The sequence below is a fragment of the Heliangelus exortis genome, chromosome Z (genome assembly GCF_036169615.1).
Source record: "Heliangelus exortis chromosome Z, bHelExo1.hap1, whole genome shotgun sequence".
NCBI lineage: Eukaryota > Metazoa > Chordata > Aves > Apodiformes > Trochilidae > Heliangelus > Heliangelus exortis.
Genome location: NC_092454.1, coordinates 13,082,079 through 13,107,683, shown reverse-complemented (window position 1 = coordinate 13,107,683; position 25,605 = coordinate 13,082,079). Strand labels below are relative to the sequence as shown.

Below are 25,605 nucleotides of genomic sequence, written 5' to 3'. Positions count from 1 at the left end.
TTGATAACATTAATCTTTGAAGTGTTTAAACAATTCAGAGCACGCGTGTAAAACATCAAAAGTTATATCCCATGTAGCTTGTTGCCTCAGACTGGAAAGTTCATGTTGCAAAAGAGCGCTTGGCCTGACAGCAATTATAGTGATATAATCTGATTTTAGGAAATCACACACTGAATCAACCTTAATCCTTCATTAAGACACTAGTTTTCATTTGGATTTTTTTTTTTTTTTTTTTTTTTTTTTTTTGAGGGGTGGGGGCTGCTTGGTATATTTGTGATACAAGGGAGCCTGCTAATATGTGCAGGCTGAGAATCTTAGTCAATGCACTGGCATGTTTTCATGAAGAAATAAAAAAAAAATTATAGACATAGCTGCTTCCCCTGAAATTTTTCTTCATTTATACATGATTAAACTCTAACTTTCTACTTTTAATAAATCTAGTGACTAAATACATATATTTAAAAAGCACTTACCATATAAATACAACAGGTTTTCAAACACCATGTTTTAGAGGAAATACCATATTTAAAAAAAAAAAACAAAACAAAAATTTTGGTGTGATATGATCACTGTTTTTACCATGTGTTTCCAGATTGGCACCTTAGTGCAATATCCTCTCTGAATTTAAACAGTATGCTAAATGCTGTCCTTCTTTACAGAGTGGAAACATTCTGAGACTCAGATACTATGTTTAAACTAGCAAGTATTCTGTCTTGGACACCACGACTGTATTTGAGCAGGATTTTTTTTCAGAACACTTAGTTTCAGCACTTTTATAAAATAAAAAAATAATTAAAAAAACCCTAAAATAATAATAATAAAAAAGAATTAAGGAATTAATTAACAATACCTTTTCTTGCCTATGCAATTAATGCAGCTAATCTGTCCTTTACAACTTACATGAAGATCAAGGAACCATACGGGGTACAGCCAAAAGGATCAGTATACTGAGAAACACTCAAAGGCAGAGAGTGAAATAAGGCTTCGGATTCCAAGCCCACCAAATGAGAGGATCAGCTCACCTTTTCAGATCTTCTGTGCTCCAGGAACAGGGTGGTGGCAGGCAAGGTAGGGGCTTCCCAGCAAAGACAACAGAGCTGCAGAGCTGAGCGAGCAGGAGGCAAAACTGACAATCCGCATGTGCTCTGGAGTACAGCAACTTACTACCGCTGTAACTTAAGGAAAGGGGAGGAGACTGTCAGACCAGCTTTGAAAAAAAAAAACAAACCCAATACCAAACCAAACAAAAAAAAAACCCCAAAAAACCAAAAAAACAAAAACCAAAAGAAAAAACAAAAAAAACACCAAAAAACAAAAAAACACATCAGAAGAGAGGAGAAAGCTGAGCTTCTGGAATATTGATTAGTCTTGGCACAGTGAAAGCAGGGTCACTTTCTTTGTTTTTCCTTTTAGACCACTTTCACGCTTTGTCAGTTCAGCTTCGTTAGAAATGCAAAATCGGAACCCAGGAAGAATTGGAAGGATCACACGCACGCACAGGCAGAGCAGGGGAAGCTGGAGTGCTTCTTCATTAGGTATTCCAGCCTGGGAAGCCTAAACATAATTATATAACACTATTCCAGTGCTTTTGAAAATAAGTGGTAAAATATGTGAGCAAGCTAGTTTTTTCTAAAAAAGAGGCACGATGTGAGGCTATCACGTATTTCCTAATTCCTACAGACAGTTATTCATGATCTACTCTTCCCAGCGTGGGGGACCAGGCATATCTTTCAGAAGCAACTGGAGTGTTATCAGGAAAAGAGAAAAACATAATCAGCTATAATTCTTTGTATGTTTCTTATAGATATTCAGAACACATGATGAGACTTGCCTCTTGTTTAGCAATTCAGACTCGCTGGTACTAAGCCCCATTCAGCCTGCTTCAATAGTGTGGAATGAATGATGAAGGGAAAAGAATAAAACATCCACTTTTGAGAAATAAGTAGCTGTCAGTTTTTATAGCATTTAAGAGTTTGTACTATTGAAAAGACATTTGCTGAGGAGAGTTAGGGGTATTCCAATAGACCTTTCACTTTTTAGAGGAGCACTTCTATATTTTAAATGTTGGTAAAGTCTGCTTAAAATATTCAATAATTATATTTCAGTGCATCTTTCATTAAACTTTAAAGTGTATTTTCTTATAAGATGAACAAATGCTGTAAAGGGGAACTTATATGAATTTATGCTAAACATATAATTTGTTTGTCTGTACATGATGTAGCTTTTAATGTTTATCCTGAAAGGTCATTCTAAGCGTGCAAAAATAATCTTTTGTGATAGGTGGTTACAAAATAAATTTTAGGGCAATGTTACTTCCACACAGTCACAGTAATGGTGTTGATAAAGCGTTTTCTCATTTATATGTGCTTTAAATGAAGACACATAGTGTAGAGATAAAGAATCTTACATTTTAATGCACATTTGCTCATGATTAATCTGGGTTTGGGATTGAACTCTGTACCGTGGAATCTTATCTTGGGTACCTAACTTAAGAAATTAAGTAAGCATCTAAATTAAATTATTGACTTTAAAAAAAAAAGAAAAAATGTTGGCAGCTTGTGTTGCAAAGATTGAAACATGTGCTGTATTTTCTTATACCTGGCAGCTTAAATGTCTAATTTACTCTCACTTTTTGTAGTGTAGTTTTTAAATACCTTCACCGTTTTGCCTGGAGATGGGAACTGACCTCTTAACTGCCCTTTGGCCTTTAGTGATCTGCTTGTTTGATCTTTCTTTTTCAAGTATGGTATGCTTTCTGTGAAACCTCCCAGATAAGGGCTTTATTCTGCCTTCCACTCATATGAATAGTAATGTTCCAATTGCCTTAATGGAACAGGGGTCAGGCCCCAAATGAGGTGATCTGAAAGTATGTCATCATTTAATGCTTCCATTAAGAATAGAATCTCTGAGAAATCAGAATAATCCTGTGAGAGAGAACTAGCTATTCAGTGAGACAGAATGAAAATAGATAATAAGAAGCCATGCAGCTTATCTTAACTTCAGCATTGATACTTCTATTAGCTCCCAGTGAGCTGCATCAATTAATACACTGTGCCTAGAAAAACTGAATATTCAGATATTTTTGGACAAGTGTTCTTGGCCAAATTTTACTTCCTTTCTCTTTTTCTCTCTTCTTTATTTCCTGACATTCATTTCTTTTATTGATTTTGCCTCTAATGGTGAAATGAGGAAACTATGTTCATATAGTTAATGCTTATATATACTGTAATTATATTTGCATATGTGTATGCACAAAGAGCATTATCTTTAATTTTACAATAAATATATATTTTAGATATTCCTGGATAGCAATAAATGAACCACTGTTCACGTACAGTACAGTGTCACACTACAATTAAAAAAAATTACAATGCAGTGGAGTTTTATTTACATGTACAACAGACTTAACAGCTCTTGTATATGGTATTTAACACTAGGTTAAGTGTTTCTACCTGTATCTTTCAGTAGTATTAGTTTTAAACAAGAGCAACTTAAGTTACTGGAAAGTTTGTAGATTTTACACTGAATCAGCGAACACGAAGAATATACAAAAGCATTGGTATGTTTTGAAAAGTGACACAGAGCAGCAGTCACTGGTGTTACCACCAATTTAACATTGCTAAAATAATTTCTACAGGGCTTTTGTTATGAAAAATGACAAAGAATTACCTAAAGCCTTAATGAGCCGCCTGCCTGTATTGTCATATTAGCTCAGCACTCTAATTTTGCTTTGGGTTTCAGTTTCAGCCCTTCTTTGATGACACACCAGGTGGCTTGCAAAGCAGGGAAGTGCAGGTAAGGGACTGGCTTTAACTTGAACCTCAACCTCAGAGGCATTGTGGATTTAGTCAGCTGAAATCACAAGTCAGGGTAAGCTCAAGTCCTTTCGGGTCATAGTTAAAAAAGTCAATCAGTAAATGGACTTTGCATGTCAGCAAAGTATCTGAGAGCCTTTGAAAAATAAGTAAAGGTATTAAAGTGGAAACTGCTGTTCAAACATAAGGTATTGTTATTTTCAGCTGACTACATCGATCAGACAAAACCCCAGGGAAGTCAGTTGTACCAAATTCAAGAAGTGGAAAGGAAGCAACAAATTGTACAACCATTTCAGTTCCCAGATAGCAATAAATCTAGTATGAGATTGCATGGATCCCAGCTATAATAAACTTTTTAATATTAAAAGTAATTCAGTCTTTGCATTAAGAAATCAACACTATAAATTAATGTTGGCTGAATCTCTGAATTTTTAAATTTAGGTAGAAGCTCAGCAAAGTACTGTTGAAACCACAATGGCAAAACTGGAATAAAAGTCTTGTGAGTGAATGTTTATTCATAGTAAATAGTATGTTGGTAAGTCCCCAGTATTCAATCAAGTTGTACTAAATAAGAACAGGTATGACTCCCCTGAAAGTTTTAATGCATCTTAGAGCTTTGAATTATCAGTATAGCCTGTTGTACCATTACAGAAACTGAGTCTTTAAGAGGTCAAATTCAATCTACATAACTTAGAAATCACTTGGCAGAACTAAGACACAGCCTTAGGCTCCTCACTATTTTCCCCAGGACCATGGTACAATTTTTTTTTCGACAAGATACTTGTCTCTTGCTTTTTTGATCACTCTAAAACAAGTATGAGAAATTGAGATTTGGTGTTTGGTTTTTTTTCAAACCTATTTCTTACAATGAGATTTGACAAATACCTCAGTTAAAAGTATATTTTGTTTATTACTAAGGTCTGATGTAATGAAGGTTAAGACGTTGCTTTATTGAAGGCAGAAGGGATGTAGGTGTGCTGTAATTTATATATTTGCACATGAGCTGTCTTCATCAGAAAAAGACATAAGCTCTGTTCTGTCATGTTATGTTCATGCCATGTTCTTCAAATATTAAGAGCTGCAGGAAGAGATCTGTAGATCTGTGTTTGGAGTTAACAACATGAAATTTGCAGGGTACACACAGCAGAAGTGTTACTTTGGGTTATTCTAACCTTGTGATGTGGCCCAAACACTTACCAGTGCTCAGACTGTATGATCTGGTTTTGTTTCTCCTAAAGGAATCCAGTTCACACCTTCTGAGACCATTCCATGGTACGAATCAAGACATATGGCTGTTGCTGACTGGTTCTTCTACTGGTTATGCTGCACTTCAGTTTATGTTTGATGCATTGCAAATCATTGGTCTAGCAGAATTACCAATAAAAATTATGTTTCAAATTTTTATGTTGATAGTAAAAATAAAATGTTTATTATAAAAATACTATAATAATATTCCAGAAAAAAAAAAACCAACCCCCCCCAAAAAAAAACTCAACAACAAAAACCAAACCAAACCATTTCAAAAGCAAAGGTTTTTTGCCTGAGATAAGGCAGAATGTGGGGTAGTAATGGCCAATGTAATCAGCAGGACTCAGATTTTCAGTGATCTGTTTCTACAGTTCTACTTAGTGTCCCATTACAGTCATTACATTGCTGACTCAAACCAGCCAACAAATCCTCTTGGTCCCTTTTTATTCCTACATTTCGGAGTCTTGTGCCATGAGAATAATTATGATTTTATGCTTCCGAGCTCTGTCAATTGTCAGTCGGAAGTTGTACAACAAAAACGCGGCATTCCTTTTCTGCTCTGTGAAAATTCCCAGCAGAGAAACATGAACCTCTAGTATCTCCATTCAGCATCATAGGCTGTCTCGGCCTTCACACACACTGTATGTCTGCCTGCAGCTGAATAGACAACCTTGTTTCCTTTCAGCACAGTGAGTCGGATCACCCCCTCACTCTTGGGAGGGGGAAGGGAAATGAAGCTAAACCAGTAGAGGATGTGGCTCATGAACTTTTCCCCTGCCTGTCTTATCAAGAATGTGAAAGTCTGGATTTACAATAGACCAATTCTAATCAAAGAATAGGCAAAGTTGTGTAGGAAAGATGGGAGATAGGATGGGGTTGTGTTATTGTAAGAAATCTAATGGGATCTCTTCCATAGCTGATGGTGTTTCAGATGCAAACCCCTGTATCCTACAGCTTCACTGGCTTTCCCACAGCTAGTGGCAACAACTTAAATGGGTGCTGAAGGACAGGCAGGTTATTTGAAAAGTTAATAGAGCATTGTGGCTAGTTACAAAGGAGCATGGCATTGGAGCCAGAAACTTGCTATCCTCTTTCTATCAGGTCTCTCTCTATTTCCTCTTCCTGATTTTAGCTTGTGAATCGGCTGAGCTACTGAGAAACCCCTGGGAAAGCTTTGGCTGGAAGCACACCCTGAGTAGTGACTTCCAATCCCTGATGATCACAGTAGCACCAGAGCAATGATCCCATATATTTGTTGGTGAGTGTTCCACCAGCTGAACTGCTTTCTGCCTTTATTCCCTCCCAGACTGGCTGTTGAAGAAGCTGTTTTCTTGGATCTTGTGATGCTCTGTATACTGCTTATTCTTTACAGAGTCTACAGGCTTATCGCTAATACAGTGGTTAGCCTATGTAGCACATATGGTCCCAGATTCCCTTTTCATTTCTTTACTTTCTTGATATGAATTCCTCAAAAAAATGAAGGGCAGATAAGTAAGAAATAAGACTAAAAAGAAATGCATATTTCTGAACTAGAATCTGCTATGATCTGTATGAAACAAATTTCAAATAAAACATTGCTTCTCATTTGACATTTTTGTCCATAGTCATTTTCATAATGAAACAATGGTTTATCAGCTGTTTATAAAATCCTAGTTTGTTGTTAGCACAGAAAGTAAGAGAAATACAAAGAAAACCACTCATTTGTATGAAGTTTATTTAAGGAAACTCATTTATTTGGAGCAGTAACGTGACTTTTTAAATACATTTTTACTACTATGGAATCATAATTACTGCAATGAAGACACATAAAAATCTTTTGTAAAAATAGTTATAATTTAAAAGCACACAGCTCAAAGTTGCTGTTATAATAATGACTATAATAGTAACTGTTTAGCATTTGGACATTTTTTGGCAGGAGGGCCTGTCATTGTTTATTGTGCGAAAGAAACAGGCTCTGAGAACACATGCAAATTTTTAGCAAGGGAAAAAAGCAGCATCAGGTTTGGAAAGCAGAATGGAAGAAAGTTATCTCTGTTTCTGTCTTTCCAGTCCACATAAGCTAAGATGATTTAAAGTCATTAGATTCTTCTGGATAATCTCTGTTTGATATACCATGGAAGATGTCAAAATATCTCTGTTTCATAGTATCTCTGGCATCCAGACACTTAGACTGTGTGGTGCTCAGTATTTATTTTTGTGCTATGTTTTTCATTCTGAAATTCCATTCTCTGTTGGGATCCAGGGCTTGAGGAGCTCATTGCTAATTTGTAATTTACCTAAAAGAAAACAAGAACAGTTCTTTAATATTTGTTGCCCATTTTTCTTCTTGAAACATGATCAAATGCCTGCCATGAGATCTATAGAGAATTCAATTGTTTGATAGCAGGGTGAACAAATATATTTCAAAGGAAAGATGAAATATCACTGGTGTGATATGTTAGCTAAATTTGTTCTGTTCATTAGGACTAGATTCTTCACCCAGTGACTGAGAGGTTGTGAATATTACTGCTGTACTAAAGAAATTAGCATTAAAAGTTAAGAAAAATCAAGAAACAAAAATGTGTTGAGTCTACATTTAAAACTGTCTTTTCTATAACAACACAAAAAATTGATGCAATGTACATTGTTTTTATTTAGATTTATTTGGTATACAAAGAAAGCACTTCTGACATACATTATTAATGCATCTTTAGAAAGAACACAAAGAACAGTCTTTTCATTCAGACCAGAAGCTGTTAAAAGGGAGTTGTAAATCAAATATTCTAGCCGTAGTATAGTGTCCTATCCTTCATTTACAGATTCACTATATAATACATATTAGGTTTGTTTCTTCATGCAGTCACTTAACTCCATCCCTTCTGCTCCATTCTGAACTTCTGCCCCAAGAGAAAACTACCTTCAGCCTTGTCTTCTTTTACCTGACAGAGGAGATACTCCCTGTCTCTGCAGGTACATCTCTCTCCTCACTTTTCCTCCATTAAGTCTGTCTTGCTTTGTACTTTTTGGTCCACCTCTTCTTTCTTGTCAGCCAGAGAAAAATTATTAAAGACAGGTCCTGGGGTTTTATTGAATGAGTGAATATCAGTTTTGAGGAAAGCTTAGATTTGGCCCTATCTGGTTCTTAGACACCTGTTCCAAAGCAACCCTTTATTTTGTGCTTCTACAGTGTGTAGTCTGCAATACTCTATTTCCCTGTTCTCTCACGTTCTCTACTTCATTCTTGGCTTTTCCTGGTGTTCTGCTGGTATAACCAGCTCTCAGTTGGGTCAGAAAATGGGACTGGAGGTCGCACTCATACCGATGTGTGCATGTTTCACAAAGCAATAATGGGAGTGTCTCTGTAGATCATTGGATATGCACTCACACAGCAGCATGCTGAGAGCAAGTTAGTTAGAAACCATTCCCCCCTCCAGCTAAACAGTAGTACAGTATATGAACAGTGGAACAGATTTTTCTGCAAAAATGTCACCTCTTCCAGTCTGAATAGTGATGTCTCTTCTGCTTACAGACAGTATGCAAAAAAGAAATTATTTTAATTAATTTGTTAAACCAGAGGGAATAGCAGAGCAAACAGCCAGAACAAAAATGTTTAGGCCAAAACAGGGGGAAATAAGAGACAATGCATCTGAAGTGCTGCTTTATACAAGCCCTTCACATGGCTCCAAAAGTCCCTGTATTTCTTCCAGTTATATTTACCACTCAGAAGTTTTGAAGTGTTAACTTCAAAATGGTGATGTATTGGGTGCTTTACTTAGCTCCTCTGTGAATGGCCCCATTCACCAGAAGTCTCAGCTCACTCCATGTCCAGGCAAAACTCCCAATGGGAGTCCAGGTTTCCTGACTCCCATTTTGCTTACGCAAAACCTCAGTTGTCCAGTGGTTGCTTTGCTCAGTGAGCAGTGATTCAGAAGTGCTGAATAGGAACCTGGTCAGCTGTGCTTTGATATTAATTTCCTGATGATTCATTAATGCTGTAAAACCATTATCAAATTATTTGTAGAACAATCAAGAAATTTTGGTTTAGTGCGAACATTAAAATGTATCACCTATAAGGCTGTGTCATCTTGGGAAAAGTGCTTTCTCTGAGATCTGAGTACTTCTTGAAAGGTATCTGCTTCTCTTGACCTCCTCTATGCTCAGGAATATGAAAGCTTTTAATTTTTTTATCAGATTCTTAATAGTTGTTAAAGAGAGAATTCAGTGATTCAGTGGGTCAAAACAGGAGAATAAAAGTAGATGAATGAAATGAGATTACCACATTCAGCTGCTTTTGTCATGCTGCATTCAAACAGCTTAAAACGAGTTATGTAAACTGTATAATCACAAGCTATTAAATTTCTACAATGGTGCAGTAACAAATAGAACTCTGAACTCCTGATTACACAAAAAATGTAGTTAGAGCAGTTGAAATCTTGTTTGAACTGTAGGAATCATACCATATTTTGATTGTCCTATGTGAATACCATGCAAATCAAATATGCTTTGCCTCAGATTAAAATTGTTTATTTTGAAGCCCCCCATTTTATTTGTGATGTATGAAAAGCTTAATCTCTTTTCTTTTACACTGATACCTAAAATTTCACTAAATGCAGTGCAAAAGATTTGTAAAATGCAACTAATTTAATTTTCCACTAATTCCACCAATGTGACTCTTCTGTCGGTTGTCGGTACTTAATATTTTTTCTGTAAACATTTTTAATAGAGGCTGTTTTTTACACACTAACCATGTACTACAAATTCATGCTTTAAAAAAATATGAAACATAGAACTTCCCTTGGCTTACATTAAAAATGCCCCTTGAAGTTTCAAAAATCACAGCATAGTTTAGGAGTCACAGTGTACATTGTTTGTATATCAGATGCATATATTTGTGGGGAATTTATTAAATAGGAGTATTTAGATTATCCTGGGGGGGCATTTTGCCCAGGATTCTGGGGTGGAGATCAGCTACAGATCAGATTTCCATCAGCAGTAACCAGTCAGGATTTTGCTTTCCTTCTGGTCCTTTCCTTTTCCCCTTTAGGTACCTTATGATCTTGTATAAGGTCATTTTTAGACATACCATTTATATAGAATATTCCAACACTTTTCCTTCATCAAGCAAACATTCTTTTCCTTGTAGATTTTTTACTTATTTTACCAACTTTTTTTCAGGTGCTTTTTCTATATTTTTCATGGCATTTTTCTATATTTAAAAAAAAATATTTCTATATATTTAATGTCTGTTTCGGATGGTCATACTATAATTTTGGCTAGTGTTGGTATAGAGTAGTCACAGGCTTTCTAACCAACACAAATAATGGCATCCCCAAGTTCCTTGTAGTAAACGTAAACTCATCTCCATAGAAGCCCAGATTTCCATATAATCTTTAAAGGTAAATACAAACTAATTTTTTTTTTCATCTTCGTCAAACAGTTTCCTGAACTGTTTTTCTCTGAAATGACATTGGTAAATGTAAAAGGGCCCATCATAGAATCATAGAATCATAGAATTGGCTGGGTTGGAAGGGACCTCAGAGATCATCAAGTCCAACCCTTGATCCACTACTGCTGCAGTTACCAGACCATGGCACTGAGTGCCACATCCAGTCTCTTTTTAAATATCTCCAGGGACAGAGAATCCACCACTTCCCGGGGCAGCCCATTCCAATGCTTCATCACCCTCTCCTTAAAGAAATTCTTTCTAATGTCCAACCTAAACCTCCCCCAGCACAACTTGAGACCGTGCCCTCTTGTCTTGCTGAGAGTTGCCTGGGAAAAGAGCCCAACCCCCACCTGGCTCCAACCTCCTTTCAGGGAGTTGTAGAGAGTGATGAGGTCTCCCCTGAGCCTCCTCTTCTCCAGGCTGAACACCCCCAGCTCCCTCAGCCTCTCTTCATAGGGTCTGTGCTCGAGTCCCTTCACCAGCCAGGTTGCCCTCCTTTGGACCTGCTCCAGGACCTCGATATCCTTCCTGAACTGAGGGGCCCAGAACTGGACACAGTACTCGAGGTGTGGCCTCACCAGGGCTGAGTACAGGGGCAGAATCACTTCGTTGGACCTGCTGGCGATGCTGTTCCTGATACAGGCAAGGATGCCATTGGCCTTCTTGGCTACCTGGGCACACTGCTGGCTCATGTTCAGCTTCCTGTCAATCCAGAATCCCAGGTCCCTTTCTGTCTGGCTGCTCTCAGCCCCTCTGTGCCCAGCCAGGAACTCCCCATGGGGTTGTTGTGGCCAAAGTGCAGGACCCGGCACTTGGCCTTGTTGAACCTCATCCCGTTGGAATCAGCCCAACTCTCCAGTCTGTCCAGGTCCCTCTGCAGAGCCCTCCTGCCTTCCAGCTGATTGACACTTCCCCCCAGCTTAGTGTCATCTGCAAATTTGCTGATGGTGGACTCAGTCCCCTCATCTAAATCATCAATAAAGATATTGAACAGAACTGGGCCCAACACTGTGGGGGACACCACTGGTGACCGGCCATCAACTGGAAGAAGCACGGTTCAGCACCACTCTCTGGGCCCGGCCCTCCAGCCAGTTCCTAACCCAGTGCAGAGTGCCCCTGTCTGACTGTGGGCTGACAGCTTTTTCAGGAGATGCTGTGGGAGACGGTGTCAAAGGCTTTGCTGAAGTCCAGGTAGACCACATCCACCGCCTTCCCCTCATCCACCAGGCGGGTCACCCGATCATAAAAGGAGATCAGGTTGGTCAGACAGGACCTGCCCTTCCTAAACCCGTGCTGGCTGGGTCTGATCCCTTGCCCATCCTGCAGGTGCTGTGTGATTACACTGAGGAGGATCTGTTCCATAACCCTGCCAGGCACTGAGGTCAGGCTGACGGGCCTGTAGTTTCCTGGGTTCTCCTTCTGGCCCTTTTTGTGGATTGGCGTGACATTCGCCAACTTCCAATCATCTGGGATGTCCCCAGTGAGCCAGGACTGTTGGTAGATGACAGAGAGAGGCTTGGCGAGCTCTTCTGCCAGCTCTCTCATCACCCTTGGGTGGATCCCATCCGGTCCTATAGACTTGTGGGGATCCAAGCAGCTCAACAGGTCACTGACTGTTTCCTTCTGGACTACAGGGGGGCTGTTTAGATTCTTGTCACCTTCTTTAAGCTCCAGAAGCCATCTGTCCTCAGGATAACCTGTCTTACTGTTGAAAACTGAGGCAAAGAAGGTGTTAAATACCTCAGCCTTTTCTTCATCTTTGACAACTATATTCCCACCCATGTCCAGTGAAGAATGGATGTTTTCCTTGCCCCTCCTTTTTCCATTGATGTATCTGTAGAAGGACTTTTTGTTATCCTTCACAGAGGTGTCAAGATTCATCATGCCTCTTTTCATAAATTATCATTATGTTCCAGTGTTCAAATTACTTTCTTCTGTCATTGTGATTTTGTAGGTTGCAATGAGCAAACTGATGCAGCATGCAAGACAGCTGCTAGTTTCCTCTTGATTTTTTAATTTTTAAGAAGAAATATTACTGAACTGCTTCCTGAAGGGAGATTTTGTCTCTGGGCTTCTAAGCCCTGTTAGAAAAACTTACAGTTCTATTCATTGTCTGAGTGCTTCAGATAAGAGCCCTGGAGAAGGGACACACTTGGCTGTGGCAGTGGGGTATCAGTACATCATAACAGCCTCTCTTAGTCCTGGGATTGCGGACCTGTTCTCTTTGTTCTTGTACTTAACAGCACAATATCAGAGAATTTGCAGAGCCCTTGTACATACACCTCAATCCTCATACATATGTACACTGCCAGCTGAGGTCTCAGCACCCAGTGTGCACAGCAATCTTCAAGAAGCAGTCTCTGACTCTCTCTCTTTTTTTTTTTTTTTTTTTTTTTTTTTCTTTCTTTCTTTTTTTTTTTACCTTTTGTCCTTTTGTTGGGTTTTTTGTTTGTTTTTATTTTTTAATTTTTAATTCCTGTATAAGGAAAATTGGTTTTAGGGCGTGAGGGAATGTCACATGTGTTTGGTTTCCTTGGAAACTTGTGTATAAGTAAAAGCACGAATGTGTGCAGTATACACTTAAAATAGAACCTCAGAAGTGATTTTGAAAATTCTGTTTGTAACAGGCTGTAGATGACATCAGATATTATGGTACATCAGAATATAGCAAGAGCAAATAAATTTTCTGCTATTTTAAAATGATTTTTTATTTTTATTTGCTACAGACTTTATAACAAACAGTAATGAAATTTCAGTATTTTTTTTTAAATATAAAAAATGAAAATTCAATTTATGGCATTTTGGAATCTTTCACTCTTAGTAAAACTTCATGTACCCTTCACAGCTGGCACTAGTAAAGATGTTTGTAAACCTGTCAGGTACATTTTGACACAGTACATCATTCTTGAAGGCAGAGTCAAATGCAGTAGGTTTTAGGTCTCGTTATATATATAATTAAATATTATTGCCAAAAAAGGAGCCCAGGATGGAAAACTGGTTTGGTTTTTCTTCATAATTTGTGAAATAGAAATGTGAAAATGTTGTTAAAATAATTGTGAAATGTGTTTTTCCCGGTGTTCTATTTTTTTCAGATTTGAACCTTAAAACCTTTGTAGCAGGTTACAGCAGTTTGAATTAAATAAAATAAAGTTTGAATTAAATAAAATAAAGTTTGAATTAAATAAAATAATGACTTTTAGATTAAGTACGATAATAAAATAATTACTTTAGAATAACTTAAAATGAAAACCAGTATAAATTTTCTACATAAGTTTGTAAAAATCAAATAGCAAGGTGAAATCATGACTTACTGTGGAATATTAGCAGTGATATTTTATATATGAGGCTATCCATGGGCACCATTATTTCAACAAGTCTCTGAACAAAAAGGCATAGGACACATACAATCAGGGAGGTAAAGACTGAAAATATTTAAACTATTTGAATGCATATTATTCAACCCTTAGACAGAAAGACCTTTGCCTTTTTAAATATAAAACAAGAAAAATTAAACTTGTGGCTTCTACTATATTCTAAACTGTTATGAGAGAAGGTTTTAAGGTAATTTTTCAGAAAGATAAAAGTAGCAGAAATTGTCCATGCTAGTATAGAGAAATCAACATCTCCCTACATTGCAATGCTAAGATCCTTTGCTTATGTTTTTAAAATTAGTAGAAGCTTATGATTTTAACTGTCCTTAGTCTAAGACTATCTTTGGCTGAATTTAAAGCTACATGTTTTGAAAAGGTGTAACTGTGGAGGATCTTGTGAAACTTCTGTTTGGTAGCTGATTTTTATCTTGTTCAGAACAGATTCTTCAGACTGAGATAACACATTAAAGTATCCATCAATTGCTTTGCATATTTCTTAAGTAAAAAATCTTTGAAAAACACCATTACCCTCATGAATATTCTGTAGCTGGCTGTTTGATCACATTACTTACTGGGAACAGCCCATAGAAGACAAGACTTTTCTGACATCTGTATTTGCCTTTTATGAGCCTGCAAAATCATAAACATGAAGTTTTACTAAGAGTGAAAGCTACATATGGCTTTTGAAGGAATCCTTGACCAACAAGTGAGATTACGGGAATATAAACTGGGCTAGAAAGTCACCTAGAACTTGTTTAGGAATTATTTGTTGTTGCTTTGTAACCTAAATCATAAAAAGAGCCAACAAGCATCGGAGTCAGGTACATAAAAACAGAAAAGACAGTGCTGCTGGTATTAGAGAGGTGGGCAGAGTTGAGAGATGATCACCCCCTGGAAGAGCTTGGTGGTCTCACCATTGTATGAAATTTACTGCCATAGGTTATGCAATATTTCCAGGGAAAAAACAGAGAATGTTTAAGCATATGGTGGCACTCACAGCACTGTTTTTCTGTTCATTATTAGTGTACCAGTCCTTCAGTACCCTACTAAATGCTTTCATGTCAAAGATTTAGTCTTGAAAGTTCTGAAATTCTATTCAGGTAAATTTTGAGATTAACTTAATGCCAAAACCATTTTTTTGTGGAGTGCATAAAACAAACTAAACTTGTCTTTCAAAGTTGTAAACAACTGATTATATGTATAAGTTCATTCATTATTTAATATCCTGTGTTTGTACAGTTTTTTATCATTTGGGCTGAAACTACCATGCTTGCTAATGCCAAATGCTGATTATTATTTTTTTTGGTCATAGACAAGATAATGTCTGTGCTTGCTACAATAGTAGAAAATGACAATGTTATATATTTCGGTTTTACAAAAGATGGTAAATGAAGGAATAGTCAGATGTTCCTTTATGAACCAAAGGGAGCTACAGCGCAAAGCAGTGGCTGAGGTCAAAGAGCCAGTGAGAAGCTGTGTTGAATAGGCTGACGTGTTACAAACATAGGGCTGCAGGATTGACAGGCTGTAGCTGCTGATACGTGTGTTTGGCAGAAGCAGACAACAAGAGAAAACGTTGATCACAATCCTATTAAGCAGCAGAGAGTCAGAACTTTTTGGAAAATGGTTGTCACTAGAACAGAAATTAGGACCACCTTTATATACTGCTTCTCTAGTTTTACTGCCACTCTAGATCACTCAGTTCAACTGACTTGATCATGTCATTTGGGAAATGTTTTTTATATTGGGGCCATCAGTATAGCATTCTTTAGCATATTTGAACAAGAGTCTTGAAGACAGTAAAACATTTACATCCTTCACTCTGTAGGCACTCCTATAATTATTTCCTTTTTGTAAATCCTACCAAAATTTAAACAAAAATGTTATTAAGAAATATTTGATGTTACAAATTTTTTTCCACTGGTAGTCTAAAAGTTTTGGGGGAGACTGTTCCAAACAGCAATAGTGTTTATTTTAAACCAGACATTCTTCTGGGTTTAGAAAAGCTTGCAAACCTCTCACTTCCAGCATGTTAATTCATCACTGATCATATTCCACACAAAAAGAAGTCAGGGGACAAGTATCTCAACTACATTTTTGCAACCTCATTAATGTCACTCAGCCTTTACTCTTAATGTCTGCTTCTTCCTTTTGCTCATAAGTGTGGTAATGAGTAGAATCTTCTTGGTACTGATGCACAATGACTTTGTATAGTTGAAGGGATTTTGTTTTCCTATTCTTTGTTATCTTCTTGACAAATCTGCACTTTGATCTTGAAGCTGCCGTACCCTGGCACTGCTCTCATTCTGGTGGTGCCTGTGGGTTCTTTGTGAATCAAGAGTAAAAAGTAGAGTCTCTAAGCACGGTATCTAAGCATGATAATGTGAGAGTTGTGGTTCAGATGAGGAATAGAAATTGGCTGCTTTGTTTTCAGAAAAATGTGCAGTCACTGACCAAATTCAGAAGCAAAAAATAGGGATTTTACATCACTTACAGTAAGAGTTATGAGTTGCTTCCCAGGGCTATTATGAAGAAATTTCATATAGAACTTAGGTGTTACTTAAAGAGTAACTGAAAGAGTGAAAGTGGCCATCCAAATATTACCTATCATGATCCATTCTATCAAAATTAAAAAAGGGAATAATCCAAATTGTTCTAATTGAATAATATCTCTGGAAGATTATCAAGTTTAACTAAATTTCTTTTGTCAGAGGTGGATTGTGTGTAATTCTATTCCTACAGTATGCATCTTTATTGTGACCTGCTGTCTACTGAAGAGGCTGGGAAACCTTTTGTTCTTAAACACTGCATTGCAAGGGTACAGTTCAGGTACAATTCATTGAAAGACAGTGGTTTGAGATGCACTCTGGTGAGAAAATAAAAACTGAAAAGTCTGTAAGAAAAATATAGTTATTCCTAAATTACATTTCTCCAAATATGATCTTTTTAAACTTGAAATGTGTTTTTGTCAGCTGTTGCACGTTTAGGAATGCCTAATTTTGAAGGAGAATGGCAGTAAAACCCCTGCAGGCATCTTTTTACTCAGAGCATATGCACTAGAATAATAAATACAGCAAGTACTGCTGGCATCTTGTAGTCTTGCTGCTTCTTATTTTTCATTCCATATTTGTGTTTATGAAGGCTGATATGTTGGCACAGTGGGAATCTTATGTTTGCCCTCCAGCCATATACAGTTCTGTGTGATACAGGCAGCCACACTGGGAGCTGCCTTGTACCCTGCCAAAAACCTCAACCCTGCAATCAAAAGCAATATTTTCTTCATGTAAAAGAGGTGATTCAGCCCCTGCGAGTGTTCAGTTTGGGCCTTGCATGACAAGCAGTTTAGAAAACACCTTTTGTATTTGCATGATGGTGTGGACAGTGGAGTGAAAACACTCACAGGGATTAGTGTTCCACGTACTTTCTGATATTACTATCTGCAATTGTGGCATGTTCTAAAATCCATATTTGAATATAGGTATTAGGAGGTTCGGTTTCTGACTGGTGAGCCATTCATATTGGGGTGCATGCAAGCACGGAGTCCTATGAGGGGTGAATTGTGAGCACAGATTCAGAGATTGTAAGGGACTGATGCATTGAGCTCAGGCTCACATACAGGGAGAATAAGGACAAGGAGTCTTTTTCAAAAAAAGAATAAATGTACATTAGTTTGTATATGGATGTAATGTCTGATGACAAATACAAAAGAGAGTCAGCAGGCTGAGCCTGATGTGTTGTGGGGATGGACTGATAGGGAGATCAAAGCATCTGTTAGCATCCAGATAGCATCCAGATTCTCAGCCAGGGTTGGGCCATTTGTGTCCTTTGAGCAAAGAAAAGATATAGCCTGTGCCCTGGAGGGCTTTCTGTCTGAAGACACTGAATCAGGGTAGGCTGTACCATACAAATCAGTTTTTTGGAGAACTGGCCCTTCTGTCAGAGTTGCTGTTTTTCTTTTTGAATCTGGAGATTGGAAAGGAAGGAGAATTGAAAGGAATACAATGATGGGAAAGAAACACGAAAGATTTATAGCTGGACTTTTGCCAGGATCTTGAGGGCTTATGAAGGGAGTTGGTGGGAATAAAGTAATTTCCAATTACTTATTGGAAATTTAAGAGGAAGGTTTTCTAAAGCACAGTGTCATCATGGAAGGAACTTAAATTGTGCTTAGGATTTTGGTGATAAAAGAGAAAAAGAGGAGAATGTAAGGTTCTTATAACAATGGGTAATATTTATGGTGTAATGCCTGTGTGGATTTTTATGCTTTTTATTTCTTGTAAATCAGTACTTCGACCTGTTAGGATGTATTTAGGAAGTAGTCATGCATGTAAGATTTCCACTGAATCCTGTGAATTTGTCTCAGTTTGACTGAAATGTTTTAGATGGTGCTTGCAGAGAAGGTCTGCTGCCAAAACAGAAAGCACAGTGAACACCGCAAGGGCTGCACTTGAGAAAAGCCAGGGAGGAACAGGAGTTGTATCTGTTTGAGCTGGAACAGCTATAACCAGAAAGGATGCATCTCCTAAAATACTCATATTCTGCTTCTGTACCAGGAGGAATCTCCAGTGCAATCTGCCAGGTCAGTAGGGAATGTGAGGAAAAAGCAAAAGAGTGAAACAGTTTCATCACCTGCCCAGTAGTATGAGTGACGTAATTAATCTCAGCTGCACACTGAACCTGTCAGCTCATCTCCCAGGCAGGTTTCAACATCTACATGTACTCATACTGACTAAAAACCTGGGAGGATCTGGCTGGCATTTGTACTGTCCAAGAACTTAAGATCATGCTGTTCTTCTGCTGGGGCTAAAAGTTAATTCATTTTCTGCATTCTGCTACGTTAAATAAATTGAACAATGAACAACTCCCCCTCTTCCCTCCCTCCATTACCCCTCTTTCTCCCCCCCCCCTTCCCCCCACTGTGTTGTGAAGTGAAATATCTCAGATACATTGCTGCATAAGAGAATCAACAGGTTTGAAGATAAATGGTGTGCTAACAATTATTTTAAATTCTCTGGAAATAAGGTGTCTTTTTTGTGCTATGAGTAACTTCCTTTTCTACAGTAGTTTTGATACTGACTTTTATTTTTAGTAGTAAGAGATAATTCAGATTGCTTTTGTTTGGTTCTTGCTATGCAGTCACAATAACTTTTACATGACTGTTTATGGTGGTGACCCTAACAGATGAAGGTAAACTGTACCCATCTTTGTTAAGAAGTTACGGTTGAGTGCCACAGTTCTTTCTTTTTTTCACACTGCTATGACATTTGGACAGCTGCAGATAATGTTTTTGTTTCATTGATAGGTTTACAAAACATTTTCACTTGCATTAACCTCCAGGGCTGATTGTAAAATGCTTCTATATGGCAATCAAGCAGACAAGGCATGCCAAAGCCTGGATAATAAATTCTGCTGACCTTTCAGGACAGTACATCCTTGATCATTTTATCTTGATTTTCTCAACAACTCTTTTTTTCTGAGTTGTTTTTTTCTTAGCTCTTCTCTTGGCAGAACAGCTGCTTCTCCCTGGCCACTGGCTATTGCCTTATTTTATTTTTTTATGCCTTTAGCTTTTGTAGGGCAGCCAGATACATGGGGATGGGTGTTATATAACAAATACAATAAATAAATAAAGCCCTATTTGCAACGTTTTTGCTGTCCACTGTGAAAGCTGTGGTCATGGAGAAAGGAGTTCATTACACAAAAATTCCCTGTTTGATCCTGTTGGGCAAATGGCTAAAAAGTAGGAGGGGAAGTTTGAACATAAAGTTTGAAAGCTGAAAAGTGAAATTAGAAGAAAACCAGTTGGTTTAGATACTGACGCTAGAAGTGCTGAGTGATTTTGTAAAAAAATAAAATTGAAGCGTAAAATATCCCTTTAGGCCAGACAAATCACTGGATTTCGATTCAAACTCTTAATCCTTCCAAATTTGAAATGGTTGATACTGAGGTTGCTGCTGGCACTGGCCACTGAGAAGTAATGCCAGAGTCTCAGTGTACTGTGGAAAGCTGATTGTGTGGAGCCAAAAGGCTGATCAAGGATTCACACACTGCAAACAGTCAGTCAGTCTATTTGAAACACTAGGATAGATTTTACAGCATTTAAAACTTTAAAAGGGTTTGAAAGAGGAGGTCAGCAGGGTCTGTTTTTGCAGTAAGCTCTGAAGCTTGAGAGAAGGTCTTTGCTAGTGTTGCCAGACTTTCCAGATTCTTCAAAAGACTAAAGACTGTTTCCTCACTACCTTTCACCTTTACAGTAATTTTCTTGCCCTTTCCACTACCTTTTCCAATTTTGCCCTTTCATTAGTCCCTCTTCCTTTCTCCCCATGCCACTATTCCTCTTCGCTGCTTCTCATTACACCTCTTCCCTTGAACCATTTTTTTCTATTGAAGTCTGTAGTCATCAGGATCAAACTCTTTTTTTAATTATTATTATTATTGTATTTTTTTGGTATTATTTTTCTATCATGGGCTAAAGAGCAAGTTGTCCTTCTGAATGGAGAATGTCTTATAAGCTGGACAGTACAGGGTAAGAGATGCATAAGTTTTTAATTTGAAATGGGAATAAGAAAAGCCTTATTTTACATTCAAGCATACAATCAAAACAGAACCTTTGTTTTTAGTGTAACTCAGTGCATAGGTATCTATATGAGTGCAAGCAAAGAGTGGTGAAGCATTGGAAGAGGTTGCCCAGGGAGGTGGTGGAGTCACTGTCCCTGGGGTATTAAAGAAACAGATTAATGTGGCCCTTCAGGAGATGGTTCAGTATGTATAGTGGTGTAGGACTGGTGGTTGGATTTGTTGATTCTGAAGGTCCTTTCTGACCATGGTGATTCTATGATTATTTCTATGATCTTCACCTCTTTTGGAGTGACATATTTTCACAGATACATCAGTGTGCCCTTGCAGAAGGTGAGCCACACTAACATGATGACTTTAAGGTTAAGGCCAGAAGGTCAAGGGTAGATATTTTTGCCCTCTACCTGGCACAAGTGATACCTCAGTCAGAGTACTGCATCAAGTCTTGGGCTCCCTGATACAAAAAAGACACAGACATGGTGGAGTGAGTCCAGCAGAGAGCTATGAAGCTGATATTCTGGTGGATCATAGGACATATGGGGAGGCAGCTGGGATTGGTATGCCTTTAAAAAAGGTAAAATTGGTCAGATATTACTTCTGTTCTGAAATATTTACAATATGGGAGGGTATAGAGAAATGGATTCAGACTCTTCTTGGAGATTCACAGTGGAAGGACAAGAGGGACACAAGCTGGAGTAAGGAAAATTCTGACTTCATATGAGAGTATGCTTATTTTACCACAAAGGTGACTTTGGAACAGTTACCAAAGGTGCTGTGAACTCTCCATCAGTGGACATACTCCATCCCTAGAATGATGATGGAACAGCTTGTTCTGGGTATCATCTCAAAGTAAGTGGAAGATAAGAAGGTTATCAGTTGCCAGCATGGGTTCACTGAGGGGAAGTCATGTCTGACTGATAGCACAACTTATACAATGGCATGAGTATGTGGATAGATGAGGGAAGGGCAGTGGATGTTGTCTAGCTTGAAGTCTAGCTTAGGAAGTGTGGGTAGGATGAATGGACAGGGGGTTGGGTAGAAAACTAGCTAAAAGACAGTCCTCAGAAGGTTGTCATGATGGCACAGAGTGTAGTTGGAGATCTGAAATAAGTGGTGATCCCCAGGGGTAAGTACTGGGTCCAATTCTGTTCAATATAGTCATTAATGGTGAAGAGTAGAGTGTACCCCCAGCAAGTTTGCTGGCAACACAAAATGGAAAGACTTGGCTGACACACCAGATCCTCTCTCTGCCACCCAGCCTGGGGAGGCTGGAGAACTGGGCAGAGAGAAACCTGAAATTCAACAAGGTCAAGTCTTTTGTGCTGAACTTAGGAAAAAAAACACATACAGGTACAGGTTGCTAGAAAGCAGCTCTGTGGAAAAAGACCTGGGAATCCTGGTGGACAACAGGATGATCATGGGCCAGAGATGTGCCCTTGTGGCCAAGAGGGCCTGTGAGATCCTGGGATTTATCAAGAAGAGTGTTTCTCCTCCCCCTCTGCCCAGGTGAGGCCACATCTGGAGTACTGTGTCCAGTTCTAGGCTCTCTGGTTCAAGAAGGACAGGAAACTTCTGAAGATGATACAGCAAAGGGAAGCAAAGCTAGGGATCTTATCAATGCTTATAAATCTTTCAACAGTGAGTATCAGGAGGACAGAGACAGTCTTTTCTCATTGATGCCCAGTGACAGGGCAAGAGGTAATGGGCAAAAACCTGAACACAGGAAATTCTATCTAAACATGAGGAGGAACTTTACTTTCAGGGCAGCAGAGCACTGGAACAGTCCACCCAGAGAGGTGGTGGACTCTGTCTCTGAAGATATTCAAAACCCAGCTTGCTGCCATCCTGGACAACCTGCTCTAGGTGAACCTGTCACTGTAGAATGGTTGGGCTAGATGATCTCCAGAGGTCTGTTTCAACCACTAACATTCTGTGATGCTGTGAAAATTCAACTGGTCAAGGCCCTGAGCAGCAAGGTCTTAAACTCACAAATCTATTGTTCTGCTGACATGCAGTTGAACTTACACAGTGTCATTGTGCTGAGGACATTACTCTGAAAGACACAGTAGGACATAATTTGGGAAGCAACATTTAAAAAACATAATACAGCTCAAAAGAGTGACATGGATAAAAACTGCCCTCAGCTACTGAATTATTTTTATTTTGCTGAAGTTAATGTAATGTTATTTAAAATTGACCTGAGATGTGCAACACTGTAAAACGGACCCCAAGCTCCTTCTGTTCTCTTGCTATTGAATTCCAGCAGGGCAGATTGAGCCATTAAGGTGCAGCCCACAAGGGATGTATTTGTGCTGGGGTGAATTTCTCACCCTTTCACACAGTACTTTTTGAATATGTAAGGAGCGATACACAAGGAATACACAAAGCAAAGCCTTCATTATTAACACAGGGAGAAAAAATACTTAAATCTTGCCAGTATTTAGCTTCTTGCATTCCAGATGCTCATTTCTCCATCAATACCAATGTATGTCAGTTATTGTTACAGGATTCACAGTGAAAGTAAACCAATGTAAGTGTGTGACTGACACTAGGAGTGAATCAGTTTGGTTCTAAAATAACAGAAGAGTTTTAATAGGGGAGATATAATGTACGCAGTGAAGGGTGCCACTAGTGATCATCCCCATTTCATGGAATAAAATTGGCCTGGAAATGTTTTTCCTCAATGAAAGCTTGTGCAAAATTAATCTGAAGTAAAAGGTAAGAACTGAAATGGGTAGGTAAGAGGTTTCTCTATTTACTTGTGGAGAACATTAGAGAAGCACCACATGTGCAAGAAAGTATATCCTGTACTGGTTGTAATGCCATCATGAATGACATTAATTGTTGTGGGTTTTTTTGTTTGGTTGGGGTTTTGTATGTGTTTTTCTCAAAGGAAAAATTAAAATGCTCTTCTGCATCTTTATATGTTTACTGTCATAGTGTGACAGAGGTTGCTCTTTGCCTCCCTAAATGATGCAATAACAATTTTTCATCATTGTTATAAATAAATATAACATGAATGCAGTTGAAGTGCAAGGAACATCACCCCATAATTTGGATTTCTTTTTTTTCCTACAACTTAATACAGTAGATCACTATGTAGGTACCACAACATCTTCACTTCACTAAGAAATGGAGCACGGACGTGGTATGAGTGGCAGAACTGATCTGTATCCGTTCATTCTTCTGAAACATCCCACCTGGTGTTTTTTTGGCTATGGACCAGCTCATGCTTTTCTGTATATTGTGGCTGGGCACAGGTCAGGATGCACAACTTGACAGGGACTGTTTTACTGCCCTGTTTTAAGAGGGATAGACAATTAGTCATGTAGATGAGAGCTGTGCAGGGACACTATATGGCCTTTGTGCCACACCTTCCTTGCACTGGTCTAAGTAGTGAGTCAATGGAGAGAGCAGTTAGACAGTATGGGCCTTTACTGGGTCTGGCACTATGCAGCAAATTAGATCCTGTCTCTTTATCACTTCTCTGTTGTTGATTTATGGAAGATTTTTGCAAGAGCCTGGAATGATGCTGTCTGCTGGCTGGTTTCCTCCTGCAGAACTTGCTATGGGCTTTTGCTAGCTTTCTCTACACTAAGTTCTATACAGTACAAATCTATACTCTCATCTTTTCCTAACTTATATGAAAGCTGTGCAACTAGGTAATTTTAAATAAAACTCATATTCAACAGGTTAGTTGTTCAGTTTCCAGCTGTAAATAATAGCTTTGGTCAAGTAACTGTGTAAGATTCCCTCCCGTCAAGGCAAGTCTGCGACTAAGCCTAGGACTCAGAAAGCTCAGAGGATATTACCCGTCTCATTTGGCTTTTCTGGGGGAAATGCAGAAAATTATCCTGAATGACTGAAAGTCTGGAAGGGCTTTTTTTTTTGGTTACTGTTCTTATTTCTTTTGCACAAATTTGCTTTATGACACCTCCCTGAGATTCCTACATTTCACCACTGAAATTTGTAACGAAGGCTGAACAGCCTGAAAATTCCCTGGCTTAAAAAAACCCACCCTGCTCATGGTGCAGCATTTGGGTGTTCTGGTTTTAGTATAACCCTCTAAGACTTGGAGCAAGTATGAGGCAGCAGTACTAGATGAGTGTAAGGGGATGTCACAGTGTGCTTGCTCTATTCTTTAGTGTTTGTTATAGTCTTTCCTAATGATTCTTGCTTTGGCAGCTGCTGAAAACAAAATCCTGTGCCAAAGACATCTTCAGTCTGACCCAGTACATCCATTCTTATATGCTAGTGATGAATCAGGATGGGGAATTTTTCAGCTATCTTGTGAGACAGAAAATTGTAATATGTGAAATATTTATATAGAGATTCATGTCTCTGTTTTTTTGACACTTTTCAGAAAATGTCCATTCAATGTTTAACATTCACCTTGTGCTTCAGGCTTCTTCCTTACATTCCAGTATTTTCTTTGTTATTTATGCATATTTCCCACCACTATCAAATGGTAAGGCAGTTAAATATATTTCTCTTTTTTTCAGATGGCCTGTCAATTTTGTTCTCAAATTTTTAGATCTCAGTTTTTAAAACTACTATGGAGTGATTCTCCCCCTCTACTCTGCTCTCATGAGATCCTACCTGTGGTACTGTGTCCAATTCTGGAGATCTGAACACAGGCCCTGGAGGCCGTGGAGCTGTTGGACAGAGTCCAGAGGAGGGCCATGAAGATGATCAGGGGGCTGGAGCACCTCTCCTGTGAAGACAGGCTGAGAGAGTTGGGGTTATTCAACCTGGAGAAGAGAAGGCTCTAGGGAGACTTTACAGTGGCTTTTCAGTACCTGAATGGGCTACAGGAAAGCTGGTCAGAGACTTTTTACAAGGGCATGGAGTGAGAGGACGAGGGGTAATGGTTTTAGACTCGAAGAAGGTAGATTCAGATTCGAGATTAGGGAGAAATTCTTTACTGTGAGGGTGATGAGACACTGGCACAGGTTTTTTCAGGAAAGCTGTGGATGCTCCATCCCTGGAAGTGTTCGAGACCAAGTTGAATGGGGCTTTGAGCAACCTGGACTAGTGGGAGGTGTCCCTGCCTGTGGCAGGGGGGGTAGAACTGGATGATATTTAAAGTCTCTTCCAACCCAAGCATTCTATGGTTCTGTGATTCTATCATCTTGTTTCTTTGTTCTGTTCTTCCACCAGACAGACAACA

At 38.6% G+C, this 25,605-nt stretch overlaps 1 protein-coding gene and 2 long non-coding RNA genes across 3 annotated transcripts in view; 1 reads left to right on the top strand and 2 right to left on the bottom strand.

Moving 5' to 3' along the window:
- Positions 1 to 1,159, bottom strand: part of SLC1A3 (solute carrier family 1 member 3) — a 62,900-nt gene extending 61,741 nt beyond the window's left edge. Inside the window, exon 1 of the mRNA XM_071732162.1 lies at positions 1,023 to 1,159. The gene's annotated coding sequence lies outside the window, so the exon portion shown is untranslated. The remainder of the gene's footprint in view (positions 1 to 1,022) is intronic.
- LOC139790378 (uncharacterized) overlaps positions 1 to 25,605 on the top strand; it is a 65,460-nt gene that overhangs the window by 21,141 nt on the left and 18,714 nt on the right. The window lies entirely within an intron of this gene.
- On the bottom strand, positions 6,761 to 25,357 carry LOC139789934 (uncharacterized). Its single transcript, XR_011723303.1, has 3 exons — positions 25,035 to 25,357; positions 13,800 to 13,866; positions 6,761 to 7,339 (listed from the first exon to the last, which is right to left on the bottom strand). It is a non-coding gene; the product is annotated as an uncharacterized lncRNA (long non-coding RNA).